Below are 7,500 nucleotides of genomic sequence, written 5' to 3' on the forward strand. Positions count from 1 at the left end.
CTGTGCGACACAACAGGCTTGTTTTTCAGAACTGCAGGTGACAAAAATGGGTAAGGGAAACATGCACCTGATGTGGAGATGACGAGGCACTCAAGAGCGAATCGCACCGGCCTGTCAATTTCTGCATGTGTAGTGTCAAATCTGGTCATAGTATTGCTTCAACTATGCATCCACTCACGGGGGGCGACCAGGATTTCAAACAATTTTGATTTCCTTGCGACCCTACGATTGCACGATCATGAGGTGAAACCTTTTACCCAACGTACACTTCATGATGCGGTACTCACGATTGACCACGATTGAGCAAGAAATTGGGCCAATTCTCAAAAAGTCGTGCGAGTGACAAATCGGTGCAAAATCGGTGCAAAGGTTGCACAGTGTAAGCCCAGCATTCGTGATTTTAAGTAGAAAGTTTGCATGTTTCCCCACCAAGCAAACCCAATCATTTGTTATGGCTGCAGAATTAACTTTGGCCTCAGAGGACAGTGCAGTAATAGGCATGGGGCAGACAGACAGAGGAACGGAGTGCCAGAAACAGGATTAATCATCACATTACATTAGCGGACGTTTCTTCCATCCAAAAGACATGGGACAGGCAGACAGATATGGGTATGAAACATTGACACTGAATAGAGAGAATGTCTATTCAAAAGTGAGGCAATGGTAGAGGGTGGGACTAGACCCGGAAACCGGGAAAAAAACATCGCCATTTCCCATTCATCTCAATGGGAGACTTGAAACAATGCTGCTCTGCCGTAAAAACGGTAGTGTCCCGTCCGTTTCAAACAAGACAAAAAAAACGTTTCTCGGGCTGACCCTTTATTTTAGATAGCTAATTAAATGGTTTCAAAGACCAATGAGCATTGTTAGTTGATTTGATAGACATAATTATTTTAGAATTCTTTTGATTGACAGTCAAACACAACAGTCATCCTATCAGCACTTGTTCTCAGCATTGCTAAGGTACGAATCTAGAAATTTAGGGTGGAAGAATCCTTGTAGATCAGTCGCGGATGCTTCAAAACCGTTGAATGGACTACAATGGAAGCACACTGTCCATATAGTAGCCTCCATGTATATGTCAGTGGTATGGACATTACATTACATTTGGATATCACATTTCATTTTGTTACATTACACTACATTTGGCCACAGCACGGTGCCCTAACAGGCATGGGAAAAGAGACAGACACAGACAGACAGACAGACAGACAGACAGACAGACAGACAGAGAGACAGACAGACAAGGGAATGGGAAGAGGGACGGACATAGGGATGGACATTACATTGCATTACAAGTTTTACGGTGTCTTCAATAATAGGTAGGCTTAATACATGTACAGGTACTTTTAGTACATTGCCAGGTACTCATGCTACTGATACTCAATATCATACACACACAACTATGCAGTGAACGCTGGTTGTGTGTGAATACAGTATGAACATGTATTATAAATTAACAGACATATAAAATATGTTGCTGAAATGTATTGATATTTGAAAACAATTTTTATCCCTGCCAATTTTATTGTTCTATTAGCAAATGTCTGTGTGAGACACATTGTCACATTACTAATGTGCAGGGCATACAGTACTACATTACATTACATAACATTACATCACATTACATTTCATTTAGGGCTGGGCAATATGACGATATATATCGTTATTGTGATAAAAAAGAGTATATCGTGACCTATCTCCTATATCGTTTATATCGTGATAGCAATTTTATAAATTTTATACGATTGAATATCTTTTAATTACATTTCAAAGGTAACACTTCCAAATAAGGGGCCATAATTAACAGTAAAGTAGCTACAACCTAATACTTAAGTAAGGGTTAATAACCATTACTTAATGCCACATTAGACACATATTAATTGTTATTAATGCATATGTTGAACATTAGTAAGCAGTTACTTAACTATTAGATAACTATTACATTGTGTTACAAGTTAATAGCATAGTATCATTTAACTAATAGATAAGTAAGGGCACAGTTAATAGTTAAGTAGCTATCAGGTCATACTTAACTAAGGACCAAAATTAACACTTACATAATACAAAAGTAAGGCATAACTAATGGTTAATTAATACTTAAATATTGGGTTTTGGGACCCTTATATTAGAGTTGGCTGAGGATAACTAATGGTTAATTAATAGATAGATATTGTTGTTTGGGACCCTTATATTAGAGTTGGCTGCGGATAACTAATGGTTAATTAATCGATAGATATTGGTGTTTGGGACCCTTATATTAGAGTTGGCTGAACATACCTAATAGTTAATTAATTAATCTACTGTGACATCTAGTTTTCAGCCGTTCAAATCACTAAAAGTCGCAACAGGAGCCATTATATAGCAAGGATTAGACGTACACTTCTCAATGATGGTGGGGTGATGAGATGTAATTTTTTCATGTACCACTTATTAGTTTTAATGGTAAAAACCCTGCAATAAATGCAGAACATTATGAAGAGTAATAGTTTTGAAGCGAGACTAAACCATTCCTCTGTGATAATTAGGTTAATGTTTGAGAATATTAGCTCCAAGAAGAGCAGTGCATGATGGGTACCCAATCTACAGACAACAATATTTCGGTATTATTTAATCATTAGATATGCCTTGCTTTTGTATTAAGTAAGTGTTAATTAAGGTCCTTAGTTAAGTATGACCTACTTAACTATTAACTGTACCTAATCTAATGATTAAATAATACCGAAATATTGTTGTCTGTAGATTGCGTACCCATCATGCACTGCACTTCTTGGAGCTAATATTCTCAAACATTAACTTAATTATCACAAAGGAATGGTTTAGTTTTGCTTCAAAACTATTACTCTTCATAATGTTCTGCATTTATTGTAGGGCTTTTACCATTACAATTAATAAATGGTACATGAAAAAATTACATCTCATCACCCCACCATCATTGAGAAGTGTACGTCCAATCCTTGCTATATAATGGCTCCTGTTGCAACTATTACAGTGATTTGAACGAGTGAAAACTAGATGTCACAGTAGATTAATTAATTAACTATTAGGTATGCTCAGCCAACTCTATTATAAGGGTCCAAAACACCAATATCTATCGATTAATTAACCATTAGTTATCCGCAGCCAACTCTAATATAAGGGTCCCAAACAACAACATCTATCTATTAATTAACCATTAGTTATCCTCAGCCAACTCTAATATAAGGGTCCCAAAACTCAATATTTAAGTATTAATTAACCATTAGTTATGCCTTACTTTTGTATTAAGTAAGTGTTAATTTTGGTCCTTAGTTAAGTATGACCTGATAGCTACTTAACTATTAACTGTGCCCTTACTTATCTATTAGTTAAATAATAATATGCTATTAACTTGTAACACAAGGTAATAGTTATCTAATAGTTAAGTAACTGCTTGCTAATGCATTAATAGGAATTAATATGTGTCTAATGTGCCATTAAGTAATGATTATTAACCCTTACTTAAGTATTAGGTTGTAGCTACTTTACTGTTAATTATGGCCCTTTATTTGGAAGTGTTACCCATTTCGAATTGTCAAAGTACACACTATAAGTTAATGTAACTGTAGAAATAAGAATAAAAAGATCCATTTTAAAGACAGGTTGTTTTGCGACATGAAAAAATAAAGAACAGATAAAGAGAATAACTGAAAACGTATGTAATTGTGGTATACCGTGATATATATCGTTATCGTGATATAAAGTAATCCATATCGTGATATTGTTTTTTTCCCATATCGCCCAGCCCTAATTACATTACATTACACTTATAGTAGCTGACTTTTTTATCCAAGCCGACTTACAGTTATTGTACAGGGTATTGGTTACAGTCCCTGGAGCAGTGTGGGGTTAGGTGCATTTCTCACAAGGGCACTTCAGCCATGGAGTGAGATAGTGAGTGGAAGGGTGGGATTCGAACCTGCAACTCTCTGATCTGAAGCCCATTTCGAGTACTAATTAGTACTGGGGGTAAACTGTCTGTGCAGTCCACACAGTCCCAGCAGCATCAGACTCAGTATAGCCCATGCCCTCCCAGTACTGCAGACAGCTTTTGACAAGCCTGGGACGAAGTCACCAGAAAGGTCAGTAGGGTCCAAATTCTAAGACCCCCATCTCCCTGGGCCTGGGACAGCTGACCCATGTGTCCCCCCCACTCCCCCTATCCTGTTGGCAGGCCTACGCCCCTACGCCCTCCTACGATCCTTGAAGTCAGCAATGACATGTAATGGTAAGTGTCATAACAATCAGAACCTCTTAAGTTAGGAGGCTTAGAAGGGGGGAGGAGGCAAGAAAGTATGAGAGAGAGAGAAAGAGAGAGTGAGAGAGAGAGATGGGGGGGGGGGGCAACCCGCTATGTAAGCTTCTCTCTTCGCTTTCATCTTCATGTCATCTCCTCCCTCCATTCCCTTCAGTCCTCTCTTGCTTTCTTCCCTGCTCTCTCTCTCTCTCTCTCTCTCTGACAGGTGTCAGATCAGTGCGTGGGGCGCAGCCTAACGGCTCCTAATCAGCTGTGTTGTTCGTCTGCAGGCCACGTCAAGTCAGCTATTCACACAGGCACGCAAGCATGCACGCATAACTACACACATACACACTCACCCCAACACAACACATACACGTATGCATAGACACACACACTCAGCTATTCACACACAAACACACACACACACGCACACACGCGCACACACGCACACACACACGCACGCACGCACACACGCACGCACACACACACACACACACACACTCCACGCCGACTCGGCTACTCAGGGCCTCACCATGAGAAACAATTACGGCGGTTTGAAGTGGAGCGTGCACTAACGCACCTGTCTCTTCCCATGAGTGTTAGAACACACAGGGAAAAAAAGAGAAGAACAAGAGGAGAAGATAGAATGAATGGACAATACTACATGAGGAGAGGAGAGGAGAGGAGAGGAGAGGAGAGGAGAGGAGTGGAGAGGAGAGGAGAGAAGAGGAGAAGAGAGGACAGGACAGGAGAGGAGAGGAGAGGAGAGGGGGGAGAGGAGGGGAGATGAGGAGAAGAGAGGATGAGAGGAGAGGAGAGGAGAGGAGAGGAGAGGAGAGGAGAGGAGAGGAGAGGAGAGAGAAGGAAGACCCAGGGAATATGCGTGCTTAGCATTCTTAAGGAGGAGAGAAAGAGAGAGAGAGAGATGCTCAGTATAACTTGGGCAGGGCTGGTTCAAGTCATTTTGGCGCCCTAGGCGAGCACCCACTGTCTGCAAACTTGAGTGTTGTGTTGTGTTGTGTTGTCCTTTGGAAGTGACTCTTATAGAGCAGTGTTGCGGTTCTGTGGCTCACCCGTGCAAACAGAGTGTGCGCGTGTGCGTGTGCATGCGTGCGTGCGTACGTGTGTGTGTGTGTGTGTGTGTGTGTGTGTGTGTGTGTGTGTGTGTGTGTGTGTGTGTGTGTGTGTATATGTGTATTTCGTGGTTCACCTGCTGCTTGTCAGCTCTTCAACTCCACACACTTTGCACAAAGTCCTGTTTCACACAAAGATGCATGAATACATACACACACACACACACACACACACACACACACACACACACACACACACACACACACACACACACACACACACACACACACACACACACACACACACACACACACACAGACGGTAGAACTTACCTTACCTATATTCCGTGTCCTTTTGTTGGGTGTCCTATTCTTAGCACAGGGAATTAAATAGGCAGATGTGAAAACGTACCGTGACTGTTTTACAGTACATGGGTAACGATGTGCGACCTGTGCCATGTCATGTCTCATGACAATGAGCGAAAAGTAGAGGAAGTTTTGAAAAAAGATCAACATTGTGTGTGAGAAAGGGGGGAGGGAGAGTGTGAAAAAGAGAGAGGGAGACAGAGTGGGAAATGGAAGGAGGGGGGCATATACAGAGAGAGAGAGAGAGAGAGAGAGAGAGAGAGAGAGACAGAAACAGAAACCGTGACCAAGAAAGATAGAAATTCTCCGACTTAACAGGAATTGAATTTAAGGGTGAAATACACCACTGCTTAGGAATACAGAGGAAGAGAGGAGAGAGCGTGGTGGAATGGAAAAGGGTTGGATGAGAGTATAGCGGATAGAGGGAGAAGAAGGAAGATAGGAGGGAGGGAGAGAGGAAGGGAGGGAGGGAGGGAGAGAGGGAGGGAGACGGGCAGGCGGGTGAATATGCATGCTTCAAAGGAGGACTGACAGGCAAGGAACCACATAGTCATGTATTGAAATAATAGCTGACAAAGATCCTCAGCGCTCCAGCAGCAGTAATGCTCGCCGGCACTGAAAGTGGCCATGGCACACCATGCGGTATGTTTTCTTTCTTTCTTTTTTCTTTCTGATCTCTTCTTTCTATCTTCTCTCGTACATAAAGAAAGAAATTTCCCCCTGGGGATTCATAAAGTTACTCTACTCTACTATGTTTAAAAACAGGCCTAGGCCTTGGCTTGGGACGGGTAGTTCTCTGGAAGGAGAGGAGAAGAGAGGAGAGAAGAAATTATGTGAGAGGAAAGGAGAAAGGGAGAGGAGCAGAGAATAGGACAGATGAAGGCAGGGGTGGGATGACCCCTCTACATCAGAGGACTTATTTGTACTGTTTTTAGTTTAACTAGAGAAGGGACTATGACAGGCAGCAGGCTGTAAGAGGCTGTTGTCTGGCCCATTTGACAGAGAGAGTGTGCCAGAGAGAGAGAGAGAGTGACGAACCTCTTGGAAAGAGGAGAGGCATTGTGCAGAGAGGCTTTATTTATTTACAAAAACTGCTGGCCCTTCGCGACAATAAGAAATTGATTGACCGAAACTATTTTATGTCTTCATTTTGAAGCATTCCTACAGTACCTGCTACAATTGCTTCAGTCTTTTACACAAAAAGTAAAAATGTAAAAGCCCTCAAGTGTTTTGCGACTTCCTCAAGGTAACTTAGCTTTCAACATGGTTACTTACTTAGCCTACGGGTCACTGCTAGCCGGCCCATTCAATTAGCCTCCTGACACGCTCACTTCTTCAACCCAGCATGCACCATTGTCCTTCCCATCAGTTTTCTACTGAACTTCACGCCAAAGCTCCCAGAGACCAATTTGTGCCAAGTGCCAGCACAGTGAAAGTCTGCCCAGCTCCCAATGTGTTTTGATGGTGATGTAGTCACGACTGCAACTTGTCTTCTGACCAGTGCTCGGAGTAACGGCGTTAGAGTATAACGGCGTTACTAACGGAGCCTCATTTTGAGTAACGGAATAATTACTTAATTACTTTATCCATAACTGTAACGCCGTTGCCGTTACTCGGGAGGTAACGTGACGCACTACAATTTTATGAATTGCAGCGCCAGTGTGCACTGGCTGCTGACAAAATCTAGGAGCAAATGGCAACGCCGCATAAATCTGTACCAAGCCGGCTTTTAATATGCTCACATTCACCCTTTGCATGCATGAGAACAAAGTAGCTGAACGTGATTTGCTAAAAAAGTTTTAA

The sequence above is a fragment of the Engraulis encrasicolus genome, chromosome 17 (genome assembly GCF_034702125.1).
Source record: "Engraulis encrasicolus isolate BLACKSEA-1 chromosome 17, IST_EnEncr_1.0, whole genome shotgun sequence".
Classification (NCBI taxonomy): Eukaryota; Metazoa; Chordata; class Actinopteri; order Clupeiformes; family Engraulidae; genus Engraulis; species Engraulis encrasicolus.